Raw genomic sequence first — 25,795 nt, 5'->3', positions numbered from 1 at the left:
ATACAGATTGAGGGTGAGGAAGTAGTGTCTCAAATGAACATACTATGCTTAAACAAAGGGGACTACAGTGGGATGAGGGCAGAGTTGGCTAAAGTAGACTGGAAACACAGACTAAACGGTGGCACAATTGAGGAACAGTGGAGGACTTTTAAGGAGCTCTTTCATGGTGCTCAACAAAAATATATTCCAGTGAAAAAGAAGTGCGGTAAGAGAAGGGATAACCAGCCGTGGATAACCAAGGAAATAAAGGAGAGTATCAAATTAAAAACCAATGCGTATAAGGTGGCCAAGGTTAGTGGGAAACTAGAAGATTGGGAAAAGTTTAAACGACAGCAAAGAATGACGAAGAAAACAATAAAGAAAGGAAAGATAGATTACGAAAGTAAACTTGCGCAAAACATAAAAACAGACAGTAAAAGCTTTTACCGATATATAAAACGGAAGAGAGTGACTAAAGTAAATGTTGGTCCCTTAGAAGATGAGAAAGGGGATTTAATAATGGGAAATGTGGAAATGGCTGAGACCTTAAACAATTATTTTGCTTCGGTCTTCACAGTGGAAGACACAAAAACCATGCCAAAAATTGCTGGTCACGGGAATGTGGGAAGGGAGGATCTTGAGACAATCACTATCACTCGGGGGGTAGTGCTGGACAGGCTAATGGGACTCAAGGTAGACAAGTCCCCTGGTCCTGATGAAATGCATCCCAGGGTATTAAAAGAGATGGCGGAAGTTGTAGCAGATGCATTCGTTATAATCTACCAAAATTCTCTGGACTCTGGGGAGGTACCAGCGGATTGGAAAGTAGCTAATGTAATGCCTCTGTTTAAAAAACGGGGCAGACAAAAGGCAGGTAACTTTAGGCCGGTTAGTTTAACATCTGTAGTGGGGAAAATGCTTGAAGCTATCATTAAGGAAGAAATAGCGAGACATTTAGATAGGAATAGTGCAATCAAGCAGACGCAACATGGATTCATGAAGGGGAAATCATGTTTAACTAATTTACTGGAATTCTTTGAGGATATAACGAGCATGGTGGATAGAGGTGTACCGATGGATGTGGTGTATTTAGATTTCCAAAAGGCATTCGATAAGGTGCCACACAAAAGATTACTGCAGAAGATAAAGGTTCGCGGAGTCCGAGGAAATGTATTAGAATAGATCGAGAATTGGCTGGCTAACAGAAAGCAGAGAGTCGGGATAAATGGGTCCTTTTCGTGTTGGAAATCGGTGGTTAGTGGTGTGCCACAGGGATCGGTGCTGGGACCACAACTGTTTACGATATATATAGATGACCTGGAAGAGGGGACAGAGTGTAGTGTAACAAAATTTGCAGATGACACAAAGATTAGTGGGAAAGCAGGTTGTGTAGAGGACACAGAGTGGCTGCAAAGAGATTTAGATAGGTTAAGCAAATGGGCTGAGGTTTGGCAGATGGAATACAATGTCGGAAAATGTGAGGTCATCCACCTTGGAAAAAAAACAGTAAAAGGGAATATTATTTGAATGGGGAGAAATTACAACATGCTGTAGTGCAGAGGGATCTGGGGGTCCTTGAGCATGAATCACAAAAAGTTAGTTTGCAGGTGCAGCAAGTAATCAGGAAGGCAAATGGAATGTTGGCCTTCATTGCGAGAGTGATGGAGTACAAAAGCAGGGAGGTCCTGCTGCAACTGTACAGGGTATTGGTGAGGCCGCACCTGGAGTACTGCGTGCAGTTTTGGTCACCTTACTTAAGGAAGGATATACTAGCTTTGGAGGGGGTACAGAGACGATTCACTAGGCTGATTCCGGAGATGAGGGGGTTACCTTATGATGATACATTGAGTAGACTGGGTCTTTACTCGTTGGAGTTCCGAAGGATGAGGGGTGATCTTATTTAAAATAACGAAAGGGATAGACAAGATAGAGGCAGAGAGGTTGTTTCCACTGGTCGGGGAGACTAGAACTAGGGGGCACAGCCTCAAAATATGGGGGAGCCAATTTAAAACCAGTTGAGAAGGAATTTTTTCTCCCAGTGGGTTATGAATCTGTGGAATTCTCTGCCCAGAGAAGCAGTTGAGGCTAGCTCATTGAATGTATTCAAATCACAGATAGATAGATTTTTAACCAATAAGGGAATTAAGGATTATGGGGAGCGGGCGGGTAAGTGGAGCTGAGTCCATGGCCTGTTCAGCCATGATCTTGTTAAATGGCTGAGCCAGCCCGAGGGGCTAGATGGCCTACTCCTGTTCCTAATTATTATGTTCTTATGTCATCCCGGGAATCAGTCTGGTGAACCTTCGCTGCACTCCCTCAATAGCAAGAATGTCCTTCCTCAGATTAGGAGACCAAAACTGAACACAATATTCAAGGTGTGGCCTCACCAAGGCCCTGTACAACTGTAGCAACACCTCCTGCCCCTGTACTCAAATCCCCTCGCTATGAAGGCCAACATGCCATTTGCTTTCTTAACCGCCTGCTGTACCTGCATGCCAACCTTCAATGACTGATGTACCATGACACCCAGGTCTCATTGCACCTCCCCTTTTCCTAATCTGTCACCATTCAGATAATATTCTGCCTTCGTGTTTTTGCCCCCAAAGTGGATAACCTCACATTTATCCACATTATACTGCATCTGCCATGCATTTGTCAACTCACTTAACCTGTCCAAGTCACCCTGCAGCCTCTTAGCATCCTCCTCACAGCTCACACTGCCACACAACTTAGTGTCATCTGCAAACTTGGAGATATTACATTCAATTCCTTCGTCTAAATCATTAATGTATATTGTAAATAGCTGGGATCCCAGCACTGAACCTTGCGGTAACCCACTAGTCACTGCCTGCCATTCTGAAAAGGACCCGTTTATCCCGACTCTCTGCTTCCTGTCTGCCAACCAGTTCTCTATGCACGTCAGTACATTACCCCCAATACCATGTGCTTTAATTTTGCACACCAATCTCTTATGTGGGACCTTGTCAAAAGCCATTTGAAAGTCCAAATACACCACATCCACTGGTTCTCCCTTGTCCACTCTACTAGTTACATCCTCAAAAAATTCTAGAAACGTTGTCAAGCATGATTTCCCTTTCGTAGATCCATGCTGATTTGGACCGATCCTGTCACTGCTTTCCAAATGGAGATGGAGCACGAGAAGTTGGAAGAGTGTTGAGGAGGTTGCAGGGAGAAGGAGGGCGGAAGCCTTTTCTGAAGAGGCAAATGAGGCCTTAGTCCATGAGGTGGTGACTCGGTGGGTCCAATTAATCCGGGTGGACATGGGAAACTCCCTCCCCTCCCCCCCATCCCCCGCAAGAGTATACCAGAGAATATGGACGGATACTCTCATTGGTAGGCCCGCGATAGAAGAGAGGCAGACCAGTGCCGCAAGCACTGGAACAGTCTTGTTTCATCCGCAAGAGTAAGTGTTAAATTATTACATTTATAATTGTAATGATGCACTGATTCATTAATTAGAATGTAAATCTGCCGAATTGTAATTAAGCTGGGTAATCTTGGGTAACTTCTGTTAAGATTTGGACTGGAGTCGGAACCTGCGCCCTTTCTAATGTTGCTGAGATGCCTTAAACGTAATCAATAGTATTAATTATTATTTAAACGCTTTGATTGAAAATTGAGGCCAAAGGAATGACTGGAAACAGACAGACCGCAAACACTCAGCATTTCTACCACTTTAGTTTAGAAGGAGAATTATTAAATTATATCACTGCTTGTGTGCTGTGAGCAACTCTTTAACTTGGGCACCGTCTCCTTTTTGGTTAGGTTGGTGGATGGGGGCACGACTGAGTGCTGAGGGGGCCGCTCAGCTTTGCCCAGACTGTGTGAGTCTCTCCGGCTGTTGTCAGTGACACAGTGACCCAGCCTGGACTGAGGGAGAGCTGCCCTGGCTCATTGCCTGCCCTGGGACACTTGGGACATTAGCTCCGGCCACACGGAAGTCTCCGAGCACAGACCAGGGACAAGGTGCCCCCTCCCCTCATGGTCTTGTCATTGCCGAGCTCACAAGCTAATTGCTTGTCAATTCTTAAGGCTATTATTGTTGCTTACATTTATTAAAAGATCTAACAAACTCCTTTTTTAACATTGCTCTGTCCCCTTCCTTTGTGATCCTCCCAAATTGGGCTTGGTAGCGCCTGTTCTTAAAGTACCAAAATAGCGTCCACGAGGTGCGTGCACACTTCAGTGCGCGGGATGCCACATTTGTAAAGGGGTTTGCAGGCGCACCTAACAACCACCGACAGCACGCAGAGCAGGCAGATCACGATGCCAAATTTTTAATGCCAGAGCTGCCATTTTGGAGCTCCATGTTCCAGCCTACGCCGTTTTCTTAACCTCGCACAGCTGAACACACTTTCAATGGCATGAAGGATCCCACACCAGCGCTATTTACGGGGACTGTCAACTACTTGCAGTTTAGTTGCTGGATTATTTCTTCTGACTGTTGCTGCAATTCTATGCATTTTGGGTGCTTTTCCATCATTGTTTAAAGTTTCATTAATCTACAAGTCTGACGTACGTCCCAGGAATCAGTCTGGTGTACCTTCGTTGCACTCCCTCAATGGCAATTGGTAAGGTAAGGAGACGAAGGGGACAAAATTGAGCACCGCACCTACCGTTTTTAAAAGTTTTAAAAGTTTTTCTCTGCCCCATTCCATGGGAGAAAATCAGGACTTGGAATTTTTTTTGGTCGGGGTGGATGTCGTGTCGTCAGCGGGGTGGAAGTGCGGGCGGGTCGGAACGGCCGCCACTCCGAGTCATCAGCGCGTCGACGACGTGTCACATCTCGCAGACGGGTCACAACGTCCCTCCCTTCAGTTAAAGGGGAGGGCCTCTGCGAACGCTGCAGAATTTTCATTTAGGTCCACTGGGCCACCGGGGAGGGTTTTGGCCAGGCCAGCGACCTGGCGCCCAAGGGGGTGTGCCAGGCTGCCTATTGGCGGCCTGGCTGAACCCGTGGCCATAATTGTCGGCGCGACATGGCAGTAGGCTAATAATAAAAAATAAAATGGAGTCGCCGGCTGCATGACCTCCCCTTTAAGGGTGGACATGCTGCCCAGCCACAGACAGCTTCCCGCTGGGGAAAGCTTTCAGTGGCACCGACTGGTGCCGCCGCCGCTCCCGTCTCTTAGAGGCGGTAATGAAACTTATGGAGAGGGCCAATTTCAGCCGACAAAACTGTACACAATACTCCAGGTGCGGTCACACCAGGGGTCCTATATAATTGTAGTAAGACGTCTTTATTCTTATACACAAATCCTCTTGTGATAAAGGCTAACATACCATTTGCTTTCTTAATTGCGTGCTATACCTGCATGTTAACTTTCAGTGATTCGTGTACAAGGACACCCGGGTCCCTCTGAACACCAACATTTCCCAATCTCTCACCGTTTAATAAATACTCTGCTTTTTTATTTTTCCTACCAAAGTGGATAACTTCACATTTCTCCACATTATATTCCATTTGCCATGTTCTTGCCCACTCACCTAACCTGTCTATATCCCCTTGAAGTTTCTTCGCATCCTCCTCACAACTTACATTCCCATCTAGCTTTGTATCATCAGTAAACTTGGATATATTATATTTGGTCCCCTCATCCAAATCATTGATATAGATTGTGAATAGCTGGGGCCCAAGCACCGATCCTTGCGGCACCTCACTAGTTACAGCTAGCCAACTGAAAATGACCCGTTTATTCCTACTCTGTTTTCTGTCCATTAACCAATCCTCAATCAATGTTAGTATATTACCCCAATCCCATGAGCCCTAATTTTTTGTTCAATAACCTCTTGTGTGGCACCTCATCGAATGCCTTCTGAAAATCCATCCACTGGTCCCCCCTTATCTATTCTGCTAGTTACAACCTTAAAAATCCCAAACAGATTTGTCAAACATGATTTCCCTTTCATAAATCAGTGTTGACTCTACCCAATCCTATTATTATTTTCTAAGTGCCCTGTTACCATGTCCTTAATAATAGATTCTAGCATTTTCCCTACTACTGGTGTCTGGATAACTGGTCTGTAGTTCCCCATTTTCTCTCTCCCTCCTTTCTTAAATAGTGGGGTTACATTTGCTACCTTCCAATCTACAGAAATCATCCTAGAATCTATGGAATTTTGGAAGATGACAACCAATGCATCCATTATTTCTATAGCCACCTCTTTCAAAACCCTTGGTTGTAGGCCATCAGGTCCAGGGGATTTATCGTCTTTTAGTCCCATTAATTTCTCCAGTACTATTTTTTTACTGATACTAATTTCTTTCAGTTCCTCATTCTTGCTAGACCCCTGATACTCCACTATTTCCAGGAGGTCTTTTGTGTCTTCTTCCGTGAAGACAGACACAAAGTATTTGTTTAATTTCTCTGCCATTTCCTTATTCCCCATTATAATTTCTCCTGTCTCGGCCTGTAGGGGACCCATATTTACTTTTGCTAATCTTTTTCTATTTACATACCTATAGAAACTTTTACAGTCCGTTTTTATGTCTCTCGCTAGTTTACTCTCATTCCATTTTCCCTATCTTTATCAATTTCTTGATTCTCCTTTGCCGAATTCTAAAATCTTCCCAATCCTCAGGATTACTGCTATTTTTGGCAACATTATAAACCTCTTCCTTTGATCTAATACTATCTTTAACTTCTCTTGTTAGCCACAGTTGAATCACTTTTCTTGTCGGGATTTTGTGTCTTAACGGAATGTATGTTTGTTGTAAATCATGTATTAATTCTTTAAATGCTAGCCATTGCTTGTCGATCATCATATCTTTTAATGTCGTTTTCCAATCTACCTTAGCCAACTCTCCCTCATACCTATGTAGTTTCCTTTGTTTAGATTTAAGACCCTCCTTTTGGATTTAACGAAATCACTTTCAAACTTAATGTAAAACTCTATCAGATTATGGTCAGCTTCCCTAAAGGTTGCTTTACTACACGGTTATTAATTAACCCTTTCTCATTGCACAATACTGGATCTAAAATAGACTGTATGGTAATAATATGGTAGTGGTGCCAGATGGCTGGTGGGTTAAAAATATTACACTCTTTTTCAAAAAAGTGGAGCGAGATAAACCCGGTAACTACAGGCCAGACAGCCTAAAGTTGGTGAAACTTCTAGAGACCTTAATCTGGAGCAAAATTATTTGTCACTTGGAAGAACATTGGTTAATAAATGACAGACAAAATTGATTGGTTAAAGATAAATCCTGTCTGACTAACTTGATTGAGTTCTGCGATTAAATAATGAAGAGGGTTGATGAAGGTAGCGTAGTTGTTGTTGTGTATATGGACCTTCAAAAGGTGTTCGATAAAGTGCCTCAGAATAGACATGAGCAGAAGTTAGGCCGGTGGGATTAAAGGGACAGTGGCAGATACGAAAGTGGCTGTGAGAGAGAAAGCAGAGAATAGTAGTGAATGGTTGTTTTTAGGACTGAAGGAAATTACACAGTGGTGTCCCCCAATTGTTAGCATTAAGGCCACTGTTTTAAAATATATATATTAATGACCTGGACTTGGATATCGGGTCATCATTTCAAAGGTTGCAGCTGACATAAAGCTTGGAAATGTAATAAGTAGTGAGGATGATAGTATCAGACTTCAAGAGGGCATAGACAATGTTATGTCTTGAATAAAGAGTCAGACCAGATACTGTGAGCTCAAAGTAAGGTGTGACCGTAGTCCTTTATTACAGGTCTCAGAATGCCCCTCCAGCCTGTGAGGCCTCCTATGTACAGGTGTTCCCAAGGGATCATGGGATCCCTTGGGACTCCAGGGGATGAGCCCTCTGGTGGTTAAACATGGTATTTACAGGTTTACATACATAACAACACATCACCCCCCACATCAAAGTCAATAGTGTAACTATTTACAATGTGAATTAATCTGGGGCCTTCCTTTCTGGTTGATCGTCTCGGTGCAAATGCTGGTTTTGGTGAGTTGTTTGTTGGACCCTCGCTGGGCTGCTGCGCAGCTGGCTTTGCTGGGCTGCCTGGTGTGGTGAGTCTTGCAGGGCTGCTGCGGGTGATGGGTTCTGCTTCGTGGTCAACCGTTGGGTCGGTTGCCACTTGTGTGTGTGTTGGGGGGTCAAAAAAGGTAGAGTCTATTGTGGGTTGTTCTGGATAGTCCATAAATTTGAGTTTGGTTTGGTCCAAGTGTTTCCTGCAGATGAGTCCATTTGAAAGTTTGACCAGAAACACCCTACTCCCCTCTTTGGCCACGACAATGCCAGGAAGCCACTTGGGACCTTGTCCATAGTTCAACACAAATACAGGATCATTAATCTCGATTTCGCGTGACACATTTACGCGATCATGATATGTACTCTGTTGAAGCCGCCTGCTCTCTACCTGTTCGTCTAGATCAGGGTGGACTAACGAGAGCCTTGTCTTAAGAGCCCTTTTCATGAGCAGTTCAACAGGGGGATCCCCAGTGAGCGAGTGGGGTATTGTGCGGTAACTATGCAGGACTCGGGATAGGCGAGTCCGCAAAGCCTTCAGTTACCCTCTTCAAGCTCTGCTTGATTGCTTGCACTGCTCGCTCTGCCTGACTGTTGGATGCTGGTTTAAATGGGGCAGATGTGACATGTTTGATCCCATTGCGGGTCATGAACTCTTTGAATTCGGCACTGGTGAAGCACGGCCCATTGTCACTCACAAGGATGTCAGGCAGGCTGTGCGTGGCAAACATGGCTCGCAGGCTTTCAATGGTGGCAGCGGACGTACTTTCCGACATTATCACGCATTCAATCCATTTGGAGTACGCATCTACAACCACTAGGAAAGTTTTTCCCAAGAATGAACCTGCATATTTGACATGGACCCTGGACCACGGTTTGGAGGTTCAGGACCATAAACTCAGTGGCGCCTCCCTGGGTGCATTGCTTAACAGTGAACATGTATTATATTTGTGCACGCAGGACTCTAAGTCTGTGTCAATACTGGGCCACCACACGTGGGATCTGGTTATCACTTTCATCATTACGATGCCTGGGTGGGTGCTGTGGCGGTCACTAATGAAGTTGTCCCTGCCCTTTTTTGGCACCACTACCCGATTACCCTATAGGATACAGTCTGCCTGTATAGACATTTCATCTCTGCACCACTTTATTTCTTCCTGCATCTCTAACAGGACACTCGACCAACTCCCCTGGAGCACAGTTTTTTTTTACTAAGGACAGTAAGGGGTCCTGGTTCGTCCAGGTTCTAATCTGTTGGGCGGTAACAGGTGATTGCTCACTCTCGAATGCTTCCATTACCATAACTAAATCTGCGGGCTGTGCCATCTCCACCCCTGTGGTGGGTATTGGCAGCCTACTGAGAGCACCGGCACAGTTTTCTGTGCCTGGCCTGTGGCGGATGGTGTAGTTGTATGCGGACAACGTGAGCGCCCATCTCTGGATGTGGGCCGATGCATTCGTATTTATCCCCTTACTTTCAGAAAAGAAAGATATAAGTGGCTTATGGTCAGTTTCCAATTCAAATTTGAGCCCAAACAGATATTAGTGCATTTTCTTTACCCCATGAATACACGCTAACGTTTCTTTTTCGATTATGCTGTAGGCCCTCTCAGCCTTAGACAGACTTCTGGATTCATAAGCAACTGGTTGAAATTTCCCAAATTCATTAGCTTGTTGCAATACACACCAGATACCATATGACGACGCATCACATGCTAGTACCAAACGCTTACATCGATCGTACAACACAAGCAATTTGTTTGAGCATAACAGTTTCCTAGCTTTCTCAAAGGCATTTTCTTGGCTTTACCCCATACCCATTCATCTCCTTTACGCAGTAACGAGTGCAGTGGTTCTAACAATGTGCTAAGACCCGGTAAGAAGTTACCAAAGTAGTTCAGGAATCCTAGAAACGACCGCAGCTCCGTCATGTTCTGTGGTCTCGGTGCATTCTTGATTGCCTCCGTCTTCGAATCGGTGGGCCTGATGCCGTCCGCCGCGATTCTTCTCCCCAGGACCTCCATTTCAGGCGCCAGGAAAAAGCACCGAGCGTTTTGACCTGAGCCCTACACGATTAAGCCGACTAAGAACCTCCTCCAGGTTCTGCAGGTGCTCGTCGGTGTCCCGCCCTGTAACCAAGATGTCATCCTGGAAGACCACGGTGCGCGGGACCGACTTCAGCAAGCTTTGTTGATGCAGGTGAGGCCCTTCGAAGATTCCTTCAGCTCCTGCTTCATGTAGGCCGAGGTCAAGTCCAGCTTCGTGAATATTTTTCCTCCCGCCAGCGTCGCAAATAGGTCATCTGCCTTTGGTAGTGGGTATTAATCCTGCAGGGAGAAACGATTGATAGTTACTTTGTAATCGCCACAGATTCTGACGGTGCCCTCTTCCTTGAGGACTGGCTCACTAGATGAATTCGATCAGCGAAATGATGCCCTCTCATTGCAGCCTGTCCAGTTCGATCTCCACCCTCTCTCTCATCATGTACGGTACCGCTCTCACCTTGTGATGGATGGGTCGCGCCCCCGGAATCAAGTGGATCTGCACTTTTGCTTCTTGGAACTTCCCGATGCCCGGTTCGAACAGCGAGGGGAACTTGTTTAGGACCTGGGCACATGAAGTGTCGTCAACGGACAAGAGCACTCAGACGTTGTCCCAGATCCAGCGTATCTTTCCCAGCCAGTTCCTGCTGAACAGCGTTGGGCCATCGCCGGTATCACCCAGAGTGGTAAATTGTGCACCGCTCCATCGTAGGAGACCTTTACGGTAGCACTGCCGATTATGGAAATCAGTTGCTTTGTGTACGTTCTCAGCTTAGTACGAATGGAGGTCAGGACTGGCCTTGAGGCCTTGCTGCACCACAATTTATCGAAAGTCTTTTGGCTCATTATGGACTGGCTCGTTGCCATTTTCCAGCTCCATTGACACCGGGAGTCCATTTAATTCAACCTTCAGCATTATCGGGGGACACTTTGTGGTAAATGTGTGCACCCCATATACCTTGCCTCCTCAGTCTGAGGCTCTGGTTCATCATGATCCATCTCATGATGGATCTGTCCATCATGATCTGTCCTCCTCTGCAGCATGGTGGTTTGTAGGATTAGCAGGGTTTGCAGCTCGTCTGCACATATGTTGGAGGTGTCCCATTGTTCCACAGCCCTTGCAAACGTATCCTTTGAAGCAGCATGAATGGAAACGATGATCATCCCTGCAGCGCCAACAAGGTTATAATGGCCTTGCATTCACCACCCTTGATGGTGGACTCTGAGTCACCTGCGGACGTGCAGCTGCAGGCATGTAAGTCCTGCCCTGTACAATACGATTCGAAAACAACATTATTTTGTTCATAGTACTTGCAGCAGCACTCGTGTGCTGAGAGATTTGTTTGGTATTGTCACTGGTGGCGATAAATGCTTGGGCTATCGCTATGGCTTTACTCAAGGTTGGGGTCTCTGCAGTCAAAAGTTTGCTAAGTATTACTTCATGGCCAATGCCAAGTACAAAGGAGTCCCTGAGCATGTGCTCCAAGTGACCTTCAAATTCGCAATGTCCTGCAAGGCGTCTTAGCTCGGCGACATAGCTCGCCACTTCCTGGCCTTCAGACCTCTTGTATGTGTAGAACCGATACCTCGCCATCAGAATGCTTTCCTTTGGGTTTAGATGCTCCCGGACCAGCGTGCACAAATCATCGTATGACTTCTCTGTAGGTTTCGCTGGAGCGAGCAGATTTTTTCATGAGGCCATACGTTGGTGCCCTGCAAATGGTGAGGAGGATCGCTCTTCGTTTGGTAGCATTCGCTTCTCCTTCCAGCTCGTTGGCCATGAAGTATTGGTCGAGTTGCTCCACGAAGGTTTCCCAATCATCTCCCTCTGAGAATTTCTCCAGGGTGCCCACGGTTCTCTGCATTGTTGCGGTGGGGTTCGTCATCTGTATCCTGTTGCCAGTTGTTATGTCTTGAATAAAGAGTCAGACTAGATATTGCAAGCTCAAAGTAAAGTGTGACCGTAGTCCTTTATTACAGGTCTCAGAGTGCCTCTCCAGCCTGTGAGGCCTCCTTATATACAGGTGCTCCCAAGGGATTGTGGGATCCCTTGGGACTCCAGGAGCTGAGCCCACTGATGGTTAAACATGGTATTTACAGGTTTGCATATATAACAGACAGACTGTAAAATTGGCAGACACATGACAAACAAAACTTAATGCAGAGAAATATGAAGTGATGCATTTGGGAAGGAAAATTGTCAAGAGGCAGTATCAACGAAATGGTACAATTTAAAAGGGGGTGCAGCAACAAGGAGACCTGGGTGTTCACATACACAAATCTTTGAAGGTGGCAGGACCAGTAGATAATCATAAAATTATAGAATCATATAGCACAGAGGGAGGCCATTCGACCCATCTATGCTGGCTCTTTGGTAGAGCTATTCAATTAGTCCCACTCTTTCACCGTAGCCCTGTAATTCTTTTTCCCTTCAAGTATTTATCCTTTTCCCTTTTGTATGATGCTATTGAATCTGCTTCCGCCATTCTTTCAGGCAATGCATTCCAGATCACAATAACTCTCTGTTAGAAAATGTTTCCTCATGTTGCCTCTGGTTCATTTGCCAATTAAGTCTGTATCATCTGGTTACCAACCATTTTGCCACTGGAAACAGTTTCTCCTTATTTACTGTGTTAAAACTGTTTGTGATTTTGAACACCTCTATCAAATCTGCACTTAACCTTCTTTGCTCTAAGGAGAACCAGTCCAGCTTCTCAAGTCTCTCCACATAACTGAACTCCCTCAGCCCTGGTACTATTCTTGTAAATCTCTTCTGTAATCTCTCTAAGGCCTTGACATCTTTCTTAAAGTGTGGTGACCAGAATTGGACACAATACTCTAGCTGGGGCCTAACTAGTGTTTTATAAACATTCAGCATTACTTCCTTGCTTTATGCCTCTATTAATAAAACCAAGGATCCCATATATTTTTTAACAGCCTTCTCAACTTGACCTGCCACCTTCAAAGATTTGTGTACATACACCCACAGCTCTCTCTGTTCCTGCACCCCTTTAAGATTGTATCATTTAGTTTATATTGCCTCTCCTCATACCAAAATTTATCACTTCACACTTCTCTACATAATATTTCATCTGCCATGTGTCTGCCCATTTCACCAGTCTCTTAGTATCCTACTTACGGTTTACTACATTTCTGAATTTCATGTCATCTGCAAACTTTTAAATTATGCCCTATATATCATTAATATATATCTAACCTGTGATTTATAAAGATTTAACAAAACTTCCTTGCTTTTGTACTCTATCTCTTTATTTATGAAGTCAATGATCCCGTATGCTTTATTAATAGGATAAAAATACTTAAATGGAGGAGGGTTAACTTCAGTGTGTTGAAAAGGAGTATGGCCCAGGTGGATTGGAATCAAACATTGGTAAGCAAAACAGTAAATGAACAATGGCAAAAAATTCAGGGCGGAGATGAGGAGAATGTTTTTTTATGCAGCGAGTTGCTATGATCTGAATGTACTGCCTGAAAGGTTGGTGGAAGCGGATTCAATAGTAACTTTCCAAAGGGAATTTGGGGCTCGAACATGGTGGAAGCCAAGTTCCGCCCAGGTGCTACCTAAAGGACCGCCGAGATACCTGACCGTACTTTGGGCGGGAGTTTCGTATAAAAGTCCTTGAAAGACTGCGCAGCGGCAAAAAAGGGACTTACGCCGTGAATCTGGGCGGCAGAGGCGGGGAGCTCCTAATCTCGGCGGCAAATGCGATCCTCGCCAAAGTGCCGCTGAGGATTGAGTCGGGCCCAGGGAGGGGCGAGCATATAAAAATAAAAATTTACAGAAAAAAAACCAACTAGAAGATCTTCAGGGGTCCCCATCCACATAAATTGCTGAAAAATAAACAAATAAAAGAAGTTCACTAACCTTTTTTTGCAGATCTTCATACGTACCGTTGGGGTTAGACCTGCCTCCATGCAGTGGTCCTTCCCCCTGCTGCCGCCAACTCCCAACCAGTGGAATCTGCCAGCTCAGCGGGCGGGAGGTCACTTATGCGCCTTGTGCGCTAGCGGCCGTCAGTGGGCGGTTCTCATCGGTAACCCCCTCCCGCCGACGGGAGGCCTAGTTGAAACTGGCACCGAGGAGAGACTGCCGAAAAAACTAGGCGGCAGTCGGTGGCAGCGGACGGTAAGGCCACCCAGTTCGGGCCCTCGATCTCTACTTAAAAAGGAGAGAGTTGCAGGGCTAAGGGAAAAGAGCAGGTGACTGGGACCAGTTGGGTAGCTCTTTCACTGACACGATGGGCCAAATTTATGATAACTTTTGAAGAATGACTGTACATGCTACTTTCCTTTGGATGATGTGTAAAGCCAAGGGGCTGGATTTTCGGTTTTAAGGATTTCCGAGCACAATTTGCGGTGGAGCGCAAAAGTTCGCACTGGCATAACGTTAGCGACGCAGTGGGGGAAATTTCGGCGAGAGAAAGCTCTGGAGGAGCGTTGGCGTTAAGTCCGGCGTTGCACGACAGAGCCTGTGGGCCAGAGCCGAAACCTCCGGCGGTGAAGGGGGCGGCCATTTTGTGCATGCACTTATTTTTTCACCTCCTGGTTTTGTTTCCTGTCGCAAATGGTACAAACGGTAATGCAGGGCGCGGCTACTTCCTGTGCACATGCGCATTTAAACCGACCCACTTCAAACATTCTGCTGAGACGGAGGAGGAAGAGGGAAGGCAGTGTGTCAGGCGTTTCACGCATGAAGCCAATGAAGCGTTGGTGGCCGCGATGGAGAGGAGGTGGGTGGCACTGCATCTATGTGGGAGGAGTGGGGGTGGCAACCAGACTCTGTCTGCCGTTTTTAAACCGATCTGGAGGGAGATAGCTGACGGGGCCTCAGCTTCCATCACTGTGCTCGGGACTGGCACACAGTGCCGAAAAAAGTTTAACAACCTCACCAGAGTCACTAAATGGGGCGTAAATGAGCAGAAAATCCAGGCCACGGTTTTGTCCCTTCGGGTGGATGGTGAAGATCTGATGACACTAAGAGAAGGGAGAAATACTGTGTCAGTACTACCAAAACCAGACTAATTAATCAATTGTATAATTGCTGTTTTTGGAACATTGGTATGCAGAAAATGACAACAGTCACTGTAGTTTGAAAAAAATCATTATGTTAATCCCTTTAGAACATTTTAATATGATAAAGTGATAAATAAGTGTAAGTGTTATTATACTATGGGGGCAAAATTCGATAGCTCCCGAAAATGGGCACAGGGAGTCACACAACAATTAAACCGTGCCGGTTGCTTCCGATGCAGGCAGCAGGCAAACTTCGTGCTCTCTGCTAAATTAAATAATTGGAGAGTTCAGCCAGCGCTGAACACCTCATTCTGGCTGGAGGAGGTCCTGGAAATCTTTGTGGAGGAGACTCTGAGCAGGAAGGACACTGAATAATGGCGCAAAAGGGGAGAGAGCATGCTCCAAGATTCTCTGACACTGCACTGGAGACCTTGATGGAGGAGTTGGACAGGAGGACAGAGGTCCTCTATCCACAGGGGGCCAGGAGGTCTCCCAGACAAACTCTGGGAAGGCAGTGGGAGCAGATAGCCGTGGCGGTCAATGCCACTAGTCAAGCCGCGAGGACCCGGATGCAGTGCAGGAAGAAGTTCAATGACCTCACAAGAATGGTCAAGGTCAGTGAATTCATCTTCAAATGCCATATCCCACCAATTGCACCACTAACCTCACACATTACTCAATGCATCACACCCCCATCACTCACCTACAAATAATCTCGATCAAACAAAACATTCATAGCTTCATCTCACCCTCATACACCTCCCTCTCCTTTGCAGGACAAGTTTGCACATAACCAGAGGCAGCAGGAACTAACCGGCCAGGGACAGTATGGCTGCACTGCCTTACCCCGATGGAGCAGATGGTGTTCGCCATCATTGGAGCCATGGCCAACACCAGGGTTGTATTGTGTATGTTATGTAGGCACTCTGTTAATGACTCCACGAGGCAGGGGTATGGTACTTAGACTGTGAAGACTGTAGTCCTTTATTGCAGCTCCTAGAGTGAGGACATCAAGAGGTGAGCTCCCTTTTATACTGGGTTACCTGCGGTGTGCAGGTGACCCTTAAGTCTCCAGCAGCAGCACCCTCTGGCATACAGGTAAGGTGTGTACAGGGTGAAGGTACATTCAGTGTTACAGTACATCATAACATTATAAGTATGCATACATAACAACACTCTCCCCTAAGCATTTTTCAAGTCCTTATTGCCATGACCTGGGGAGGTGATCAGTAGTGGGCTGTGGGAAGTTGTGGGTACCAGGTGTGATCCCTGTGCTTGAGGCTGGCCTCATACATTGCCCCCCCCGCCTCACACACAGACCATGTGGGTGTCACTGTTGTGGGGGAGCCAGTGCAGCAGTGGGTAGGGTACATACTCTGTAGAGTGGATAATTGTGTGGTGGTGGGCAGGGCCACAGGACTGTATGAGCTCCTTGTCCTCCATTTGTGATAAAGTCTGGTCATCCCAGGGTCCGCCAGGAAAGCTGGAGGCTACTGGCCTCTTGCTCCTGGTGTTGGTCCTGGTGGCCAGGGGGTGTAGGGCTGATCTGACGCAGGTTGCCCATGGTGGTGGCTGTGCTACCCATTGACCGCTGTCCCTGCAGTGGGTCTGCTCCCACTGGGTGTGAGTGAGCCCTTCCTGGGGCATCACATTTGTCCCAAAAGTCCAAGCTACATGGTCAGGTAGCCTGCTGAACCTGGGGGTCTCCCACGGGAGGATTCCTCTGGCATTTACATTGTCCCTGTAGAACCCGGTATCCTTTAACAGTCTACTTCCTGCATACATGACACATTGGCTCTGATCATACATAGTCGAGTCTACACTGTTATCTCTGTTTACATTGTTACTTACAGCATTTACATCACTTTCTTGTATCTCGGTCTCTCCATACATGGTTACATTTGTCATTTTAAAATTTCTATCATCATCATTAAGCATTACAAACTTGTTCTTAACATTACTTACACAAGCATTCATTTAATTTTTCTCATCAGTTACTCCGGCATCACAATTCAACGTTACATTATCATACCTGCATTCGCTAACTGCATTTTTAACTTTAAAGTCCTTGTCATCTTTAGAGTGAAACTGTCCCTTTAAATTCGTTGGGATACCAGTCTCCTTTAAGGGGGCCTTCCAATCCGGTTCACCGCTCGGTGCCACGTGTCGCTCCTCCAATGCTGTCCCTCATGGTCTGGTCGCAGCCATTTTGATTTTAGGTTCTTTGCTTTGTGGTGCGGCCGCTATCTTCTCGCTCTCCTACAGGTAGGCTGTGGTGATCTTTTCCTTCTCAGGTTCAGCCGCAGATGTCAGGAATCCACTTTTTTCGACAATATTCTTCCCTTGGAGTCCTGCCATGGCCCGGAAGGTGAAGTCTGGACATTCGGTTTTGGTGATCTCGCCACGGTGTTGTGAAGTCGTTGCCGCGCAGTCGAGCTGGACAGTAGGATTTCTAGGTGCAGTGATGGATTCATGTTTGGGACTGCATGGGACGTGGATTGCTGGAGCCCGGAGGCCATCGTCACTTCGACCCACTTGGACCTGCTTCATCCAACTTCTTCCCAGCAGCCTGCAATGATCCACAGGGGGAGTTTGTTCATCACGCCGCCCTGGGAGACCTGGACGTCCATGCTGCCAACGACTGGGATTTTGCCTTTCGTGTAGGTGAGCAGCTTCGCCTGGACAGGAGACAGTTTTGGTCATTTGGCGGGATTGATCCAAAGTTTTTCAAAGGTCGTCTGGCTCATCAAAGACTGGCTCGCCCCGTGTCGATCTCCATCGAAACTGGAACTCCGGTGATGTCCACTTCCATCTTCCAAGGGGAACTCTCGGTGAGCAGGTATAAATTCTATACTCTTCTTCCAGGGGTTCAGCAGCTTCGTCTTCATCTGTGTCGGAGCCCACGTGATCAGCCAACTCTTCAGAGACATGGTGAGTAAAGCTTTTTCTGCACATTCTCTGAAGGTGACCTTTCGCGTTGCAGCCTTTGCAGGTATAGTCTTTGTAGCGGCATTGGTGGGCCTTGTGGTTTCCTCCACAGCGCCAGCACGGGGTTAGCCGGTTGGCCCCATGTGGCGGACTCAGGGTTGAGGGACTCGGGGCAGCATTTCTCCCTTTAGAACTCGCCATTCGGTTCACTGCGCTCGTTAGTTTAGTGTCCTGGGTGTGGGTCATCATTTGCTTGGAGTCGCCGACCGAAATCATGTACGCCTGGCTCACTTTAATTGCCTTCTGCAGGGTGACTGTGATGTCCACAGAGAGCAATTTGTGGAGGAGGCCCTCATGGCCAATTCTGATAACAAATATGTCCCTTAGTGCTTCGTTAAGGTGGTCACCAAAATCACACGGTGCAGCTAGTCTTCTTAAATCTGCAGCATACTTAGCAATTTCTTGGCCTTCGGGTTGCTGGTGAGTGTAGAACCTGTGCCTGGCTGTGAGGATGCTTTCTTTGGGTTTTAGTTGCTCTTATATTAAGGTTACAAGTTCCCCATAGCTCTTGGTTGTTGTCTTCGCTGGGGCTAGCAAGTCCCTGACAAGGCAATGGATAGTGGGTCCACAACTACTAAGCAGGATGGCCCTTTGCTTGTTCGGCAGTATAGCCATCCAGGTAGTTGGCTATGAAGAAGTGTTCCAACCTTTCCATGAAGGCGTCCCAATCTTCCCCAACGGTGAATTGTTGAAAGTTGCTGAGATTCGACATGTTGTGCATGTAGTTCGTGACCTCGTCGCCAGTTATTGTGTATGTAGGCACTCTGTTAATGACTCCACGAGGCAGGGGTATGGTACTTAAACTGTGAAGACTGTAGTCCTTTATTGTAGCTCCTAGAGTGAGGACACCAAGATGTGAGCTCCCTTTTATACTGGGTTACCTGCAGTTTGCAGATGACCCTTAGGTCTCCAGCAGCAGCACCCTCTGGTGTACAGGTAAGGTGTGTACAGGGTGAAGGTACATTCAGTGTTACAGTACATCATAACATTATAAGCATGCATACATAACAGGTTGAAACCATTGAAGGTGACGGTATCCTCATACCTAATCCTCTTTCTCACATTCCACTTCCCCCTTATCGCACAATTTATTTTGATTTAAAACCAGCAGATGGTATAAGCATGCACCTCGTACATTCCCCACTTCCTGCACCACAACCCTACATTTGTGCCTTTCTCCTTTCAGATACCCAAGAACTGCAACATGTCCAGGCAATGGTGGATGAGCAACAGGTGGAAGAGGAAGAAGGCAGTGATACTGAAGACAAAGCACTGTCACTTGATTTTGCACATGCAGCCACCAGCTCAGGTACTAACACTGCAACTCATTTAGAGGACAGCTTGGAGGCGGGATCTGCACATGGTGAGACACTGGGTACGGGTGGCCTGCAGCCAGTGCATGGGACAAGGTCAGCGCAGGTGCCAGCTTGCCGGAGGGCAAGGTCGCACATGTGTTCTGCTGTAGAAGACTCAGATGAGGGCTTTGATGGGACAAGCTACAGAAGGAGGCTGATGGGTATGCATAATGAAATGCTTGCTGGATTGGCAGGCCTGACAGAAAGCCTGCATACAACTTCACGAAGCATGAATCAATCCAGTACCAACTTGGCGCAGGACTTTGCGCAGAGCTTGGAGCCCATCCTTTCCAGCATGGAAGTGATGGCCAACTCCATTATCACACATGTGAACCCAACCATGGTGTATGTCTGATGGCCAATGTCTCAGCTTCCATTGCAGAACAGACATCAGCTACCCAATGACTGAGTGCTGCAGTGGAAGCTCAGACTGCTGCCATCATGGCTAAGGATACTGGTGTTGCTCAGAACGCTGCCGCCCTTGCTGAGGGGGTGCAGTCCGCAGGTGGATCTACTAGGACCCGAGCTCCTCAAGGTCATCCTGCAAGGCCATCTGCGCTCCCCCACTGAAAGTCAGCAGCCTTCCACCAGCCATGCTGCAGCCACTGGGGTAGCACTGCATAGGAGCACTAGGATAGGTAGAGGCACACGGAAAACAGGAACTAAGGGAAAGCACAAGGGTGATTAGTTTACGTTTGTATGCAATATGGCATGCTTTGATTTATAAATTTGGTTTGGAATGCTTATTTTGTGTTGGCTTTTACTTTTGCAATGTGGCCATGTGGACGCTGTGACCATTAGTAATGGAGGGAAGGTAGGATTTGGGACTGTTGGTGAATGTGGAATTGGGGTTGCATTTACTGGTTTCGGATCCCGTTGAGTCGGTCACGGATACTCCAGCCAGAATGGGGCTGTCTCGGTGGTCTTCTCCCTTCCTCTTCCTCCTCCACTTCCTCTTCCACCTCCTCCTGCTCCTCAGCTGCTCGCCGTATAGCTGGTGCCAAGGACTGTGTCCTCACGATGGCGAGGTTGTGCAGCATGCAGCAGACCACCATGAATGCAGGTCTCCGCCAGAGCGGTCCAGGCAGCGGAAGCATTGCTTCAGCACACCAATGGTCTGCTCGGTGATATTTTGTGTGGCAACCTGGCTTTCATTGTATGAATGCTGTCCAGGTGTGCATGGGTTGAGCACCAGAGTGGTAAGCTGGTTGTAACGGACAGTCCTCGCCGTCCAGTAGCCACCCTCTGATTTGTCATGGTGGCTCAAAGGCCCATGATACATTGGACATTGCAGAATGAAGGCATCACGACTGCTGTCCGCTTACCGGGTGTTGACCTGCATGATTTGCTGAGTATGGTCACACACCAGCTGGAGATTGAAGGAGTGGAATCCCTTTTGGTTGAGGTACATCTCATTTTACATGTGGCGCCCACAAAGTGATGTGCGTGCGGTCAATGGCATCATGGGGAAGCCGGCAATCCTCGCAAAGCCACATGCTCACTCTGAGTGCTGTTCTCTGGCCGGAGAGAAGGAAATGTATTCAGCTCGCTTGGAATAGAGAGCCTCAGTTACCTTCCTTATGCAACAATAGATGGCAGACTGGGAAATGATACAAATTTTTCCTGCTCCAGCCTGGAAGGAGCCCAGTGCATAAATGCTCAAGGACACCGTTAACTTCACAGCCACTGGCAATGCGGTCCTCATCCTGCTCTGAGGTTGGAGTTATGGCTACAGCAGGTGGTAGACCTCAGTGAGGACATCCTTGGTGAAGCAGACATCTCTCACACACTGTTCCTCACTGACGTTCAGGTAGGAGTATTGCTCCCTGAACTCCCCAGGCTCATATGGCCTCCTGCTGAGTGCCCTTTTGCACCTCTTCCTCCTCCCTCTGCCAGCAGCTTGTATGGCCTCGGCTTATTCTCTCTGTCATGCTGTAGGCCAAGTGGAATGCTTCCTACTGCACCCATGTCTGAGAGCAAGTGGTCTGTGCAGAATCCTTGAATTCTGGACAAAGTCCTTCAGTACCTGTCACACCACCCCCTGTAGACTTTGCAACTTTAAATAACTCTAGAGACCGCAAACTGTTCTACAAACTCAGCAACAGCCAGTCGAAATCAATCAGCAAATAACCTTTAAATAGCGCTGGTGGGGGGGTCCTTCCTCCTGCTGAAGACGCGTTCAGCTGTACACGCTCAGCAGAGGACATTAACTGGAGCATTGAGCTCCAAAATGGCAGCGCCGCCATCAAATCAGCTTTACATGCTGATTGATGTCATGATCTGCCTACTCTGCATGCTTCCAGCGCGCGCTCACCGCGCCCACCCTAACGCCCTCACCAAGATGCCGTCCGGTGTGACTCACACCAGAAGTGCGTACGCGTGCCGCAGACACCATCCAAACGGCACACGTAGCACCGAAACAATGGCTGCTACGGAGCCAAATTTCGTGGCCACTATCTTAGCATTCCATCAGCTTTTTCAATTGTGTCGCCACATTGTATAGTGATTGAAAGTGATGTAATTTAATTTCATTTATTGCGCATTTATGCCCTATACTGAAATAGGCAAACTGCTCCATAGGAACCAGGTCGATACCTGCCAGATGTTTTCTGACATTGCACACAGGATATTTTCTCCAACATCCAGGTCTGACATTAATTCTGGGATCCTGCTGTGTTAGCTAATATCCGGCAGCAAGCAACCCCATTAAAACTAATCCTCCACACACAAAATTGGCCTGTAAGCGCCTTTCCTGTCATCAAGTGTCACAGAAAAGATATGTAAATCCTAGGTTACTGTGTCTTCCAGTTGTGGAGACACACACTGTTGCTGACCTTTGTGAGTTCTATCAGAATGAGAAAAGGCCAATGCACAATTTCTCTTTGCATATAACTGACTCACACAAGCCGTGAAAATTCCACCCAATCCTGACAGATAATTGTTAGAGAAATTGTGACCAAAAGAGGCATGAGTTTGGAAAATTTCTGCTTTCATTGTCTATCTCAACTACTGTTTTTCTTGAGTTTTTAAATATATTTATACGTTTTAAGTTATTATCTAGCGGTTTGCATATTGACACACACTATTATCCCGCTTCTACTTCGAGCCCCTCAGCCATGACCTGCTCTACCCTCACCCTATGTATTCCTCCCCTATGCCCACTTGGCCTACTGCGGTAAAGAAACTCCACCACTTGCACACTTACCTAGCTTTTCCCCCAACATTAAATAATGGATTTCTCATCTTTGTTACAATCTGACATCTTCCACAATGATCATATAATAATAAAGAACCTGTCTGACATGTGCTAATGAGAGGGACTCACAGGTTGTACATGGTGCTAGGAAGCCAGCAGTTGGTGTGCTCCACTTCCAGCATACAACCTTAGAGTTATGATGAACCTTTATAAATGCTGGTCTGACCTCAACTGAAGTATTGTGTCCAATTTTGGGCACCGCACTTTAGGAAGGATGTGAAGGCCTTAAAGAGAGTGCAGAGATGATTTACAAGAATGGTTCCAGGGATGAGGGACTTCGGTTCCGTAGATAGACTGGGGGAGCTGGGGTTGTTCTCCTTGGAGCAGAGAAGGTTGTGAGGAGGTTTGATAGAGGTATTCAAAATCAAGAGGGGTCTGGACAGAGTAGAGAGAAACTGTTCCCATTGGTGGAAGGGTCGAGAACCAGAGGACACAGATTTAAGGTGATTGGCAGAAGAACCAAAGACGACATGAGAAAAAACTTTTTTATGCAGCGAGTGGTTATGGTCTGGAATGTACTGCCTGAGAGGGTGGTGGAAACAGATTCAATCGTGGCTTTCAAAAGGGAATTAGATAAGTACCTGAAGGAAACATTTTACATGGCTACGGGGAAAGAGCGGAGGAGTAGGACTGGCTGAATTGCGCTTGCAGAGCCAGCACAGGCTCAACAGGCCGAATGGCATTCTTTTGTACTGTAACCATTCTATTATTCTATGCTATGAAACTCTAGATCCCCATTGCTCAACGCTTCCTCACTTTACCATCCCTCTGTCACGCAATATTACAGCGCCCTCTTGGCTACAATGAGGAAATGAAAGCCATCACTAAACAAACATTCCAAACCAAATTTATAAATCATTTAATCCAATACTGCACCTTTGTGTAATCCTTACTGTCTGTCTTCCGTGTGCCTCTGTCTGTCCTAGTGCTCCTACGCAGTGCTACCCCAGTGGCTGCAGCATGGTTCGTGGAAGGCTGCTGACTTTGAATCGAGGAGACTTAGTTGGCCTTGTAGGATGACCTCAAGCTGCTCTGGGCCTAGAAAGCCCGACTGTAGACTGCACCATCTCGGGAAGGGCGGCACCAGTCTGGGCTGGTTGGCCGACTGGCAACAGCGAAGGCACTGGCGGAGTGGCAGTGGTGGACGTATGAATGCTATCACTTGAAGAGAGGACAGCATGTTTATGCTCCATGGAGCTATTGCCACTCACCCAGAGCAACGCTTCAGCAATCCTAGTAATCTGCAAGCCCCTTTCACACACTGCTAAATGCAGTTGCGATGGCAGCAGTCTGATCTTGCGAGCCTACAGGAGAGCAGTCTGAGCTTGCACTGCAGCACTGAAATGTTGGGTGGCTACTGCTTGTGCTGCAATGGAAGCTGAGACGTTGGCCATCAGACCATGCATTATGGTTCGGTCCACAAGGGCTCTCATGGAGTTTCTCATCACTTCCATCCTGGAAATCATGGGCTGCAAGCACTGTGCATGCTCCTTGACACTGACAAGAGGCTCTCTGGCAGGCCTGCCAATGCACCAAGAATTTCTGTGTCATCAGCCTTCTTCTGTAGGCTGGACCATCGAAATCTTCATCTGAGTCCTCTGCAGCAGAACTCAAGTGCGATCTGACCCTCCGGGGAGCTGGCACCTGTGCTACCCTTGCCCCCTGCCCTGGCTGCAAGTCACGTGTGGCCGGTAATTCACCACATGCAGATCCCGCCTCTATACTACCCTCTAAAGTATGCATAATGCCAGCATCTGAGCTGGTGCCTGGGAGTGTCAGATCGAGTGACGGTGTCTCTTCATCTCCATCACTCTCCTCTGGTTCTCTCTGCAGTGGTTGGGAAGATTAAAGTTCTTGGGTACCTGAAAGGAGAAAGACACGCGTCGGGTTGTGGTGAGGGGAGGGTGAGAAAGTAAGAAGTGCATGCTTACACCATCAGCAGCTTGTAAGTGAGAAGAAATTATGGGATGAGGGGGAAGTGTGATGTGAGATGAAGGATTAGGTATGAGCATACCATCATCAGCAATGGTTCCAGCCTTGCCGATTGCCACGGTATATGTGACTGCCCTTCCAATAATGTCCAGCACAGTCTCCTCCAGTTGTATCAGTATATGTAGCTGTATCTGTTCCCCACCGGTTAGCTGTTGCTATCTCCTGTTAGGCGCCATCTTGGCCTGCAAGAGAAAGGGAAGTGTGTCAGTTGGTGTAGTGCAACGTGTTTGTGCCTGTTATTGGTTGAATAGTAGGCAGTGTATGCAAGCTGTGAGATGTGGATGTGAGGCTTGCAGCAATGGTAAGTGTGTGAGGGTGAGGTGAAGGTGTGAATTTGAGGTATGAGTCGTGATTGATTGAGCAGTGTGTGACTCTAGTGCAGCAATTGGTGGAATATGACATTTGGAAGATAAATTCCCTGATCTTGACCACTCGTGTGAGGTCATTAAACTTCTTCCTGCACTGATTCCCTATCCTCGGGGCAGTGACCTCTTTAGTTATCTATTCCCACTGCCTCCTTACTTTGAGTCTCGAGGGCCTCCTGGCCCCCTATGGGTAGAGAACCTATCTCCTCAGTTCAACCCCCTGCACTAAGGCCTCCTGTGCTTCACCTGAGAACCTAGTTGCTCTTTCTCTGCCCTGTTGAGCCATAACTGTCTGACATTTGCCCTGACAAGTACAATAAGGTGCTGAATGCAGAATGCACCTTCCCTTTAAGAAGTGCAGACTGCATTTAAAACTGGAGGCTAGCTCTGCTGGAGGAGATGGTGCTCGACATCATTGGAGGGGAAGTCACTGAGGCCGTGGCAACAGGTGAGATTGAATGGTATGGGGACAATAACGGTATGGACAATCTTAATCCTTCTTCTCACATCTCACATCCCCCTTGTGCGCACTGAGCGCACTGGATACAGCAAAGGCTGTCGATCCTGAGAACATCACGGCTGTTCTGCTGGTCCCTTGTGCTCCAGAACTAGCCGCGCCTCTAGCCAAGCTGTTCCAGTACAGCTACAACACTGGCATCTACCCGACAATGTGGAAAACTGCCCACAAACTGCCCACAAAAAGCAGGACAAACCTAATCCGGCCTACAACTGCTCCATCAGTCTACTCTCAATCATCAGCAAAGTAATGAAAGGTGTCGTCGACAGTGCTATCAAGTGACACTTACT

This window comes from Pristiophorus japonicus, chromosome 9 (genome assembly GCF_044704955.1).
Source record: "Pristiophorus japonicus isolate sPriJap1 chromosome 9, sPriJap1.hap1, whole genome shotgun sequence".
In the NCBI taxonomy this organism is placed as follows: domain Eukaryota; kingdom Metazoa; phylum Chordata; class Chondrichthyes; family Pristiophoridae; genus Pristiophorus; species Pristiophorus japonicus.
The sequence above is the reverse complement of the archived record's forward strand: the minus strand, read 5'-3'. Positions refer to the sequence as shown.